This window comes from Alosa alosa, chromosome 17 (assembly GCF_017589495.1).
Source record: "Alosa alosa isolate M-15738 ecotype Scorff River chromosome 17, AALO_Geno_1.1, whole genome shotgun sequence".
Taxonomy (NCBI): Eukaryota; Metazoa; Chordata; class Actinopteri; order Clupeiformes; family Clupeidae; genus Alosa; species Alosa alosa.
In genome coordinates, this window is record NC_063205.1 from 30,346,052 (window position 1) to 30,359,369 (window position 13,318).

The following is a 13,318-nucleotide window of genomic DNA, read 5'->3' on the forward strand; positions in this document are numbered from 1 at the left end:
AAACCTCAGAGGCTACCTGATTGTTCTCAAAAGTGGGGGCGTAGCCTGTACTGCTCTTGTGACACATCATCGGATGATGACTGCAGTGGTAAACCCAGTGTCAGTGTGTTCGCTCAAAGTCCCCCTGTTTAACCAGGGGCCAAATATCTCTGTAATAATGACGATAATGCAGGGCCTTCTCATGAGGGGTCAGGTGTGTTTTACTCAAAACATTTTTCATAGCTACTTCCAACTCGTTTTCAACAGACTGGCTTAGTGGGGTAGTTACGACATCATTTTTAAACGGTCCAATTGTCTTTGTGGTGCCAGATACATTTTCTCAGCGCATCCATTACTTCTAACTCTGTCTTGATGTAAACAGACTGGTTATGAACGGCAGAGCAACACTCAAGAGGGGCAGGAGAAATCCACCTTTCTGGTTAATAGTGCGCCTCTTTGTGTGTAGGATCGTAGCTCTTTCTGAAAATCAAATACGCCTTTGATGCTTCGCTATACCATGTGTCAAAGTCAGCTCTGTCTTTATTGGACATGGTGTCGCACTCCATAGTACTCACGGTCTGGATAGGGGCCCCTATAGTAGTTGTTCACTGCTGTGTTAAATTTGTGTGGGAAGTACCCTTTCTCACCGGTGTTCAGATTTAAGGCCGCAGTTGTCTTAGCCAAACGCATGGGGATGAAATCGAATAGCTGTCAATGAACCGCTGTTTAAAGACCTCATCATACATGAAAATTAATCTGCATCCAGTCATGATTATTTTGGGCGAACCCCTAGCTTGGTGAAATGCTCCAGTAAAATGATATTATCAAACCCTGATGCATTGTGGGCCATCCATGTGTAGCCCTTTATATGTAGACCGTCTGAAGTGGCTCAACATCACAAACACGCAACTACTACCCTCGGCCTCAAAAGATCCCCCTTTGAAAGTCATGGCAGCAGCAAAATTAGCCTGGTGTTTACCATTTTCAAATCGTGTTTCTAAATCGAAAAAGATATACTTGGGCTCTGTCTCTTCCGGCTTGAAGGGTTGAATGAAACAGCTATGGTTATCACCAGGCACCAAATTGGCTTTACAGTGAGGACAACGCATGGGTGAGCATCTGTGGGGTTTTTCTTATTCATGCTAACATGATATCGTCTGTTACACTTTTGCAGTACTTAGTGACATCACATGGGACCACCATTCTGCCTATAACCCCAGTGGGCTTTAGGTTGTTTGTGTCTGGAATGGCAGTAAGCTGATTTGCAGTATCGCATACAATCACGGCATACTGACGGTCCTTTATTTTTGTGGCAATTTACATCGTTGCATACATCACAGTTGTATTTACATCGCGTGATCACGCTTACTACTGTAGCCACGTAGCAAAACCACAAAAGTGACCTTCCCCAGGAATGTATTGGGGCAAAAACCGGTGGTAATGATTGTCATGGAGGCACAGATAAACAGTTTTCTTAGGGTTGGGCGTCACCCTAGTCTGATACGTCACCAACTCATGTAGGGGGGTTCGGTAAAAGACCACTATTTTAACATCATACAAGTCCTCAAACACGGGCACATCAGCAAAACCTATTTGCTGCTGGGGTGTGAAACCCGCATGCTCATGCATGTCAGCCCCCAGCTCCAATAATCTATCGGATGTGGCATCAGGGTCCAAAAAATGAGCCAGACAAATAGCTAAACAGTCATTGTTTGAGTCATTAACAGGTGTGAACAGACACATTTTTTTCTTCCTGATGACCTCATCATGAGCCAAATCCTTGAGTTTTCTATAACCACCACCGTTTCCACTACGCACTATAGAGACGAGGAGATCCAGACTCCAGATCGGTCAAGAGCATCGTGTTACTCTGTAACACCTTCTCAATAGCTTCAATCAACCGGTCCAAAGCATAACCATTTTCATTTGTCAATTTAGCCTGTACAGCGGTAGTAAGACTTTCACCCCTTAACACAATGTTGATAACTGCATTTTCCCACCTAATCTCCTTGAGAAATCCACAATATCGCTCAAGATAGCGTAAAGTGTTCTATGTATGAAGCCATGTCAGTATCACGCAAGCCCCTAAAATTTAGCGGCCTACTTAGTTCCATACTGTTGAAACGGGGCCTGGCTATAACTCTGTAATCACCAACAACACCTCCCTCATTCGCTAATGTCATGTCCAACATTGCCACCGTCACAGGGCTGTACACCAGAACGGCCAGGAGTCACATCCACACTCGCCGAGGGCTCATCTTGTAAAATAGCTGTAGGAGACCTATCATGTACATCACCGCCAGTACCTGTTTGCAACCCAGACCCGCCAGGTTGTACATCCATGCTTACTGTGGGAACCCTGTCATGCATATCACCACCAGTGCCTTTTTGCACCCCAGAACCTCCAGCTAACACATCCATGCATACTGAGGGCCCATCAACTGGTGTATCTGTTGGGAGTGGCCCATGTGTAACATTATTTGTCTGAAAGTAAGGATGGTCGATGTTAATAGTGTCATGAATTGGTCTCTGACTAATGGATGGCTGTGTGGTGTTTGAATCTATGCATCTCCTGTGATATGTATCCAAATTCTGTTTCATGCGCTTGATAATAGGATTGTCCCGGTCAATGTTTTGTACGAATCTAGCAGCTTGGCTTTCAAGCTGAGCAACCATTGTTTGTAGAGTGTTAACACTGTCAGGGTAGCCATCTCTTGTACGTTTATCAGACGGCTCGTTGTCGTCACCCCCGCTGTTTGATTCATCATTTCTAGCGTGTTTATGTGGCGGCATTGTTGCTACTCTGTGATTACTCAGCAAATTATTCAAGACTTTTTAAAACTAAATTACGCATATTTAGCCTACCACACGCACAATCATAACTAGTATAAAAAATAATTAAAAATAAAACATCAATAGAAAAAGAAACCTAAAGGCTACAAATCAAAACAAAAAAGCCCTTAGACAATCTATCATAATAGGGTTTTTAACAAAGTCTAGATCAACATAAAAGTATCATCCCTGCTCTGTATACCATCCATAACAACTGCGAAATTCTTCGCATGATTCTTGGTAGCGACGTGATTATCTCTGCAGACCTCATGCAGAATTTTCATAGCACCAACAACCAGATCTAATGCATTGCCGCATGGATCTACTACACCGGTAGCACTACGCGAGTCATGTGTGTATTTAAACGCGCTCACCACATTTTGGCTTAGCATCATTTAGCATCAACACAACAGTATCCAAGGCTGATTCTGCATCTGTGTACTTATAGTGACCTGAGTTTACATCACACACTGCATTACTTACAGAGGGCCCAGCCGACCCCAAGTCATCAACAACCGTTAAAACTGACCTTTTATGAACAGATATGTCATCAAAATCCGTTCCATTAATATCCCATGTTTCAAGTTGTGTATCAGTCCATAAATCCGCTCGGTTGATATCCTCTGATTGAGTCTTGACAATAGGTCGATAGTCCTTTGAATAAGCAACCCCGTTGTTGATAGATGCGTCTCCAAGGGCTATAGCGTCATCCGTTGTAGTCAGATCTGTAAATGATAGCGAACACATTAGCCTACTATGGGAGCGCCTAGCACATGTTTTATTTGATCATAAACAGATATTGGTGAATTTCAACTTACCAATCGTTTCTTGAACACCCAGATATAACCGCTTAGCAGACCCCTTAGTTTCGGTTAGATCTTCTTCAACATCGCAATGACGACGCTTCTCAGTTGCTTTGTGATAGATACAGACGTCGGATGATACCCCCGCTGTAGCGTCTGTAGACTCCGTGGGGGTAGGCCTACTCGATGTGTCCTCCACTTCAGACACCCCGATCGGTATATCCAATTCGTGTTCGCCAGGCAGAATGGACTCTGTTGTGTCGGAGTCTCTGATGACCTGATTATCATCAGATAGAACCGGTCTCGTGGCTATGAAATAGGATGGATATTGAATGTGTATATATAAAAAGAAACACTTTTAGATTAAGACACGATATCAAGCAGTAAACTCCAGGGAAACCATACCTTCAGAAGCACAATCACCCTCTGCCTTGTCAAGTATATCACCATGCACTGAAAATGTAGAAACAATCAGAATACACTATTAACAAATAGCCTACTAATAAAAAGAATAGGAAACAGGAATAAAGAAATACAAATCTCCACACAAGGTAATATTTAGCTTGGGGGTACTTACAAAGTAGGCTTAGATATCCGGGTCTAACATTAGATGCTATAGGATCACCAGTTGTATTCAATGAACCACCAAGGATTGACAAACTGTTAAAAACAAAAACAAAAAAACAAAAATGTGTTAATGGCAATTAAAGTATTCCATGTATGTTATAGACAACCATTGACAGTAAGGGTAAATAGATCTTAATGCAAATACATACTCACATGTACTGAGGTCCATGCTGCACAGCTATCTTCTGACTACAGACAAGTCAATGATGAAGACTGATGAATACCTGGCAGAATGTTCTAACAGGGATTTTTAAACCTTAGGGGCTGACCATTCAAAATGTAGGCCGGTAATATGTCATTACATTAGTTTGAAGGTTTGGCCCCCAGGCCTTCAATTGGTCAACGGAACATTGACCACGACCCTCATCACGCCGCCTACTGTATGCCATAGGCCTTATTACAAATGCAGATCCAGACAGTCGCCACCCCCTGCCAATACGTTTTTAATTGTTTGATCCTTTGTCCAATACACTAACTACTTACATCCTGATATGCATAGTAGTTGGCAATATCAGACACCAAGTCTCCGGTTCTAACCAGCATCCCCGTTTAATTGTTTGATCCTAAGCCCCATACACTAACTGCTTACATCCCCATATGAATAGTAGCTAGCAACATCAGACAGCAAGTCTCCGGTTCCGGCCATCACCCGTTTAATTGTTTGATCCTAACCCCCATACACTAACTGCTTACATCCCCCTATGCAGAGTAGTTAGCAACATCAGGGCAGACACATGGCTACCTAGCACAACCAAAACACATCATTATAATGACTCTAATGTGCATGCATACAGTTGTCACTAGCCATATACAGTTCTCACAGATACATTTGTGTATGTAATCAGTTAAACAGGACGACAGCGTCTAGCCCTCTATATGGAGCATACATGAAAGGGTCTTCAAACAATAAACTCAGAGACATGTCCGGACCCAACACCTCCTCTACAAAGTGTGGGGGAATCATAGACCCCCAATACATACATACATAATTAACCATTGTGATTGTAGTCAGTTAAACAGCACGCCTGAGCCGAGCCATCTGTTTGATAAGACACATGAAAGGGACTTCAAACAATAAACTCAGAGACATGTCCGGGCCCAACACCTCCTCCGGGCATAGACCCAACCCTCCTCCAGACATAGACCCATTTGGTCACACACACGACCCCATGATTCTAGTTATAAAAATTACAGTACATCGGATTTGGCCGACACCTTTTTAGCCAAAGCGTCTAGCAATATGCTAACCAAATTAAACTTTTTTAAAAAATTATTTTTTAATCCATATCTCTCAACATCTCTAGGACTTATCAAAAAATAAAAGTAAACTTCATACTACACTCAGCCATTAATATAGTTGCTAGGAGTGGGGATCGAACCCACGAGGATGCAAACATCCATTGGTTCTTAAGTCCAACGCCTTAACCACTCGGCCATCCTAGCAGCACACTTTGTATTTAGCCCCATTTACCACTAAACATATACAACTCTTACAAAGTTTATCTGATCCCCCATTATCCACAAAACACACATGGGGGTTTGGGGGCCAATATGGCCGCCCAGGGGTATGACATCAGGCACATGACTGTCACATGACATTACATCCAATATGGCTGCCCAGGGGTTTGACACCAGTCACATGACTGTCACATGACTCACAAAACAATAACAATAACAAACAACACGTGGTGACAACCACATGGCTAATTTGCATAAAAAGGAGGCGTGGTTATGACGTGATTTATGACATTTCAGGGGGCGGGGCTTATTTTGACAGATAGTTCATGATAATATACTACTTGTGTGTGTGTGTATTTGTGTGTGTGTGTGTGTGTGTATATATGTGTGCGTGGAAGAGTTTAGATGGTGTGTGTCTCAGCTGTGGTCACCTGAGGCCAGGTAAGCTGACCGACCATCTCTCCATCCCCAGGTGGATTGTGGAGGGCGGAGTCCTGCAGGTGGAGGGGGTGTGTCCTCTGTGTCAAGAGGTCTTGTGGGATGAGCGTGTCGTCTACCTGACGTGTAACGGACACACACCCACACCATTCCGCTACAGACACATCACTTCCTGCCACTGTGCTTCACACCTGAGCACACCTGAGTAACAGGCTTCAAACTAGAGGTGGAAAACGCTGGCTTCAGAAAGTAAACGACTTACCATGTGTTGGTTCTACCTGTGTACCTAACACAGGTCATTTCATTAATTATCTGACCTACCTGGCTGAGGAGTAGTGCTAATTAGAATCAGTTCATTTCTAGTGAATAGTAGAAACAAAGTATGGGATATATAGGAGTTTTACATATAATATACAGTATAGGAGTTTTACTCTCTGAAGCAGGAGTGTCCCACCTGGAGCGATCAGGAAAATCAGCTGCTAATGCGCCATAGCAGCCAAGCTAGCAGCTAAATTAGCCACTAATGCACCATGCACTCAATCAGCAATTCAATCAATGCTTTTGATCATATTTTAGTTAGTGGTCTTATTTTTTATATATAATTTTACCTTGATTTTTACCAATCGATTAAATAATCAATTAAATTATTGTTGGTGTTTCGGTCGGACTACATATTAGTTTGTTCACTATTTTGTTTGAATGTTAATTTCTTGCGCTTCATCTTGCACTTTAAGGAGGTTCAATTATCTTTGCTCTTGTTCTTCAAATGACCAGTGTGTGTGAAGTACCCTACAATGCCTTGTCTAAATGTAGATGATTCATAAAGAAACAACAGCTAAATCATGTTTTCTCTCTCCATGTAAATGAGCCGCCATGCTGTTTGATTTTATGTTTGCTTCTATAGGGGTGTGTGTGGGGGATCAGTTCTATTAAAGGTACACTATGCAGGATTTTCACCTTAATATAACCCTTACAAAGCCAATTTGATAGTAAACAAACGTATAATAGGGAATTGTTCATGTAAACATTACCTTGTAACCAGCCATCTCAGATATATGAAACTTACTTTGGAGATATAGCTCTTTGGACATACTTTTTGCCTGTTAATCCTTCACCTCCACAACAAAAGCATTTTCATTGAACAAGCCACAAGAAGTAGGCAGAGTAAAATATAAACTATAAATATATTGCGACTCTAGGGGGAGCTCTACAGTTGCCAAAAATACCTGAAACTGCATAGTATACCTTTAAAGGAACACAATGGAATCTATGCTCCTTGGTGTCAATATTCAACGCCATTTTGTGCTAAGATGGTGCCCAGTCAGTCAAAAACGCACTAAAAGGGTCCTACAGTACTTGATCAGCAATGTTACAATATCACACAATGTCAAAGACATCATTCTCTTTATTAGTCAGTATCATGAGAATGGGTTTGGAGACTATTTTAAGGTACAAGAACTGCCTTGTGTCGGGTTGCTTTAAAGAAAAGGTCTGTTTTTGAGGACTGAATATTTTCTAGAAAGCAAACATTACCTCACTGATACAAAATATATGTTTTTATTGTGTCAGTGTGCTGGTCTGTCTGATTCATTTAAAATAGCTGAACTGTACAGGTCATCGGTTTAGTTTTCTTCAGCAGAAAAAGCATGTTGACTTCAGTGGAAACGGAGGACAAAAACATAACATTTTGGATAGTAGGGGCAAGGACAAGGTTTGAGCCATTCTCTCTCAGATACCTTTATCTGGCGCACGTGTGTGTGTGTGTGTGTGGACACCTGCTGGCGTGCAGCTGCAGTAGTGTCCTAGGACTCACTAAATTATACCTCCTTAAATTATACTGACAGGAGAGGAGAGCGAGGCAGGGAGGAACACACAGCATACAACTAGAGCCAGAGCACACACACACACACACACACACACACACATACCTGACATACAACTAGAGCCGGAAGACTGAAGCTAACCTCAGAGCACTTCTCTCTCTCTTACACACACAGACTTCTTTCTTTCTCTCTCACACACACACACTCTCTCTCTCTCAAAACACACACACTCTTTTTCTCTCAAACACACACACACACACACTCTCTCCTTCATCCTCTCTCACACACACACATACACTCAAAACACACACACTCTCTCTCTTCATCCTCTCTCACAGACACACACTTATCTCTCTCACACACACACTCTCTCCCTCATCCTCACACACACACACTTCTTTCTCTCACACAAACACTTCTCTCTCACACACACACATACACTCACACTCTCTCTCTCTCTCATACACACACACACACACTCTCTCTCACACACATATACTCTCTCTCTCTCACACACACTCTCTCTCATACACACACACACACTTTCTCTCTCATATACTCTCTCCCTCAGCGTCCCCTCTGTCTCAGCTCTCTATCGCAGACTCACACTTCTTTTTTCTGTTTCTATCCCCAATTCACACATTCTCTCTCGTTCTTTTTATTCTCTCTCTTTCTCTTTCTTTTCCCCCCACACACAGGTTCATTAGTAGGCCCTTTGTGAATTCAGTTCCCAGCGTGCGGTGTGTTTAACCACAGGGGTTGCTCTCAGTCCAGCTGAACACACCACTGCTGAGCAACACACACACACACACACACACACACATCCCCTGAACTTCAGAAATCAACACAGAACCCCCCCACACACACACACACACATTCTGAGTGATGCTCACTTTGGGGTGGGGCACAAATCAGGAGGGTGGGGGGCAGTTGGGGGGTCATCTGCTAACTAGATCAATACGCCCCACATGGCATGATGGGTTACTGATTAGAACTGATGTGTGTGTAGAACGGTGTGTGTGTGTCTGTGTGTGTGTGTGTGTGAGCACAGGCATTTGTGTATGTGTGTGTGTGCAAAAGGGAAGATAAGACTTACCCATGATCAAAGTCCCATTTGGAGTTCTGAGCTCTGTTCTCCAGACTCACACACACTGCCGCATGGACTCAGGACACAAACACACACACTCTGCTGCGTGGACTCAGGACACACACACACACACACTCTGCTGCGTGGACTCAGGACACACACACACACACTTTGCTGCGTGGATTCAGGACACACACACACACACTTTGCTGCGTGGACTCAGGTAAAACTGCTTTTTCCTCTCTCTATCTCTGAAGTTTGAACGATACTGTACATCAATAATCCTGATTCTAAAATTCGTCTCTGCTCATAAATAATCTCGCAAAGTTAGCATTCAGTGTTGCCACACTTGTGACTTCCACTCGTTATTTAAAGGGCTGCGGAACACTTGTTTACGTGTCTCTGACTTCTACTCGATATGGTTTGTCTAGTCAGTTGCATGACGCTGCATGAATCTGCCTGGCAGTAGTAGTATTGTGTTATTGGCTGTGTTCATCTTACAAGTCAGTGTGAAAAGCCATGTGTACATTCAGAACATGTTGGTGGAAGTGTGTTTGCAGTGCCAGTGAAGTACCACAGCAGTAGTTTCCAAACTGGGGGAAATGAGTGGAGCAGTAGGCAGAAGGGGCAGGAGTTCAGGGCACGGATGGCTGGCTCATCCCTGCTAATGAACACTAACTGCTCACATCGTACACCAACTAGGATCCTTTAGTCTATAGGTCAAAATTACACGCTCAGAGCTCAGCTCACGTGCCGGTGCGCATGGGAATACAGTTGTCCATGGTGTGTGTGTGTGTGGATGGAGAAGTGGTCAGTAGTGGAGTGTGTGTGTGTTGGATCATATCTGTGCAGATGGACTTGGTGACCTTACCTCTTGTTATGTAGAGGTCTGTGTGGACACAGCCACCACCCTTCCCAGCCCTGGCCCCATTTTATTCAGACACACTTTCCACAGTATAGCACCGTAAGCCCCTCAATTAGGCTACATGGACCACTGTTTCAGTCTTTTGATAATGACATCTTTCAAAGTTTCAAAAAGAATCATGTATCTTTCTGAAAGCTTCAGCAAATAACTACATGCTTCAAAAATTATGGTACATTCAGCGAAACTGCCTTCAGCCTGAGATCTGTCAGTAAATAAAACAATTGCTTCTTATTTTTGTCCAGCACAACATAATCTTTTGTCCTACCCTCGACAATGGCATTCCTAATAGCAGGTCTTCTGTGAAGATCACCAATAGCATTTTTGGAGCATCCATGTAAAATACTAGTGTTGTGTTGACACAGTCTGACATTTAGCCCGAGTTGAGACCGTTGTAAAACAGCCATGCAGTTCCATGCTCAGTTTCATTCATGCCCTTTCCACAGTAAGTGATCAGACGTTGAAACTTGTAGTAATAACGCTTCTTGACTGCGTGATAGGAAGGTCGTTTGCATAGTGTTTTATAGCGCAACATCACATGATGCAGTTTCACCCAACACTCAACTAGGGATGTAACGGTATGAAAATGTAACCTCACGATTTCCGGTATTATCGCGGTATTTCATATTGAAGTGTGTTCAATATGTTCAGAAAGCACTGCTAGACCTACACAAGCTGAAATAGTTTCTAGTGGCTTACCCTACCATAACTTGGAGTTTGCTATTTCTGTTATTTGGATGCAATGAGTGAGACCAAAGTAAGCGTTCAAAATAAAACTTCAGGCTACTGTATTCTCCTGATAATGTGAGTGGAATGGATTTAATGTGGACGTGAACATAAAAAGACGCAGAGTGGCTACATGATACAGTGCACATTTTGCGGTGAAAAAGTTCCGCCTTTTAAAATCAGGTGTAGCCTAATCCAAATCGTAGTTAAAACCATCAATTAGACAACAGAATCCGTAGGGTACCAGTTTTGTTCCATTGTACCAGGCCTACTGTATGTCAAAAGCAGGCTCGGATGAAGCTGGGAAGGATTAAACACACGGTTTCCACACCGCGGTAATCAACAGTGATAATCATGTTTGAAATGAAAACGGTAATTATTATCGTCAACATTTTTTATCGCGGTTTACCATTATACCGGTAATCGTTACATCCCTACACTTAACACTCATCTTATCTTGACACAGCAAGAAAGGCATGGACATGATAAGGCAAAGAGATGTTATGGATATGAGGGGCCAGTCTGTGTGTGTGTATGCTGGATGATAGACTGGGCACATTATAATAGGCTTTAAAATCATTACAGTCTTTAGTGTTTTACATTCATGGACAAACAAGATGATTGAACAGGTTACATATTACTCCTCAGCTCTCTGGCTTCGCCCTCTTCTCTCACACACACTCTGCTTCTTTCTCTCTCACGCACTCTGCTTCTCTCTCACGCTCTGCTTCTCTCTCTCTCTTTCTCTCATGCTCTCTGCTTCTCTCTCTTTCTCTCTCTCACGCTCTCTGCTTCTCTCTTTCTCTCACTCTCACGCTCTCTGCTTCTCTTTCTCTCTCTCTCTATCAGTTCTGGCAGTGACAGAATTTTTTTTTTGTTTCACAAACTTTGCTGCTTCATTATTTTTGGATTGTTCTTTCTCTGTGTAACATGCATGCTGAAGAACTATGATGAGAAGTTCAGCTGCGTGTCTTTGGGGGGAACCATTGCTGCATGTGTCTTTGGGGGGAACCATTGCTGACACAAGAAAACACGTGATTGTTAGCACATCTTCCCTCTATTCATAGCAATCAGTCGGCTATTATAATCCAGGCAGAATGAGTGAGTGATTTCAGATGACAAGTACTTGTTTACACTTTTCCCTGTGCTGATTATAGGATTACACTGAAATAAAGTACTTGTTTACACTTTTCTCTGTTCTGATGATAGGATTACACTGAAATGATGTTAGCTGGTCATTTGTGCCAGGGCCAAATATTTAGAGTGAAAATATTTATTACTGTTTACTGTTCTAAGTTAACTTTTTATGTTAAAGGGACACCAGGCAACGTTTTCGTGTTAATTAATCATCTTCGTAAGTCGGTATATGGTTAAATGACTCATTATGGGGCGAATGAAGGCTCTCTCGCCTGCCCCTACTGCCTGTAGGAAGAATATCCCACTTGCAAGTTCGGTGTATCAGTCCCTCCAGGAATTCGCGATGTTGCGATCGCAGCAATTAACGCAAATTTAGCAAATCCTCGTGAATTCTGGGCGACCCCGCAATTTTTTCCAAACACCGCAACTTTTTCGCAAATTTGACCAATCAGCATGGTTTCCCCGTGAAATTTCACCTACCACCAGTCCCTCGTGCAGAATATTAAGTCAGATGCCACATCACTTCTGCAGACACCAGAGACTGCCCTATGTTCACTCCTCTGCAGTTTTAATGACAATAAATAGAAGGCTAACGTTAATGATCTGCTTTACTTGCGCATCTCTCAACCTGGTGTTGCTAACCTACCTAGGCTATGAAAGTAAGTTAATTAAGGCAACGTTTACACCCGGAGATGTCTTTTAGCTCGTGTCATGTTTGCTAGCTTGTGGGCTCAGTTGTGTAGTGCTACCAAAATCATAGAAATTAATAACATTGCAAGACATTTACCTCTTCTGTGATCCAAGAATGATTTCATTCGAGTTATTTTTTAACATTTATTTTAACTAATGACATAGAAACATGCCGAATTCCATCCTCATATCGTAATGCACTATGCAAAAAGTTATTTCCACTCGTAGCAATCCACTTAGAAATGTAATTACGCTACTCTCACGTCCTTAAAGTGGCAGGCAGTCAATTAGACGTACACACCACCAATGTAATAACATTAAAAGAAAAGTGTAGTCTAATAGTTTAAATCAATATAAAATTACTAGATACTTAGTTGGCTATTAGTAATTATGCAAGTCACAGAATATTAATTATTACAAATATATGAACTTAATATGAAATATAGCTGCAAGCAGCAATGAGGGGACCAAGCAGAGAGTTTAGCAGAAAAGATTTGCCATGTAAGTCAATGCCGTTGCATCAGACATATAGCGTTAAGCAGTCACAGCAAGTTCCATGCCATACAACCAGGGTAGGAATTTCACGCCCCTTGCGTTGGCCGTGATGCCCCTTTGAAAATCAGAGGTTTACAGGCCACGGTGGCCTTGGTGCCCCCTTCTTTCAATATTCTGCTTTGCGTCCTACTAATAGCGATTTTTATTTAGCCTGTGGCCTGTCAAAATAATCTTAGCATTCACAAGCGCCAAATTAATTTAGTCTTTTACGCAGTGGAGAAAGTGACAGTGCAAGAAAGAA

At 42.5% G+C, this 13,318-nt stretch overlaps 1 protein-coding gene, 1 long non-coding RNA gene and 1 other non-coding gene across 4 annotated transcripts in view; 1 reads left to right on the plus strand and 2 right to left on the minus strand.

The window, feature by feature from the left end:
* The window catches only part of slco1d1 (solute carrier organic anion transporter family, member 1D1), a 45,176-nt gene that overhangs the window by 4,547 nt on the left and 27,311 nt on the right, over nucleotides 1-13,318 (plus strand). Inside the window, exon 1 of one of the 2 annotated variants that reach the window (XM_048268320.1) lies at nucleotides 9,256-9,270. The exons of the other annotated variant lie outside the window; for it this stretch is intronic. The gene's annotated coding sequence lies outside the window, so the exon portion shown is untranslated. Of the gene's footprint in view, nucleotides 1-9,255; nucleotides 9,271-13,318 lie in introns of those variants that run through there. 2 annotated transcript variants of the gene reach the window in all.
* LOC125310684 lies at nucleotides 3,787-4,523 on the minus strand. Its single transcript, XR_007196335.1, has 4 exons — nucleotides 4,395-4,523; nucleotides 4,192-4,274; nucleotides 4,020-4,067; nucleotides 3,787-3,923 (listed from the first exon to the last, which is right to left on the minus strand). It is a non-coding gene; the product is annotated as an uncharacterized LOC125310684 (long non-coding RNA).
* Nucleotides 5,600-5,684, minus strand: trnal-uaa. The gene has a single exon. It is a non-coding gene; the product is annotated as a tRNA-Leu (tRNA).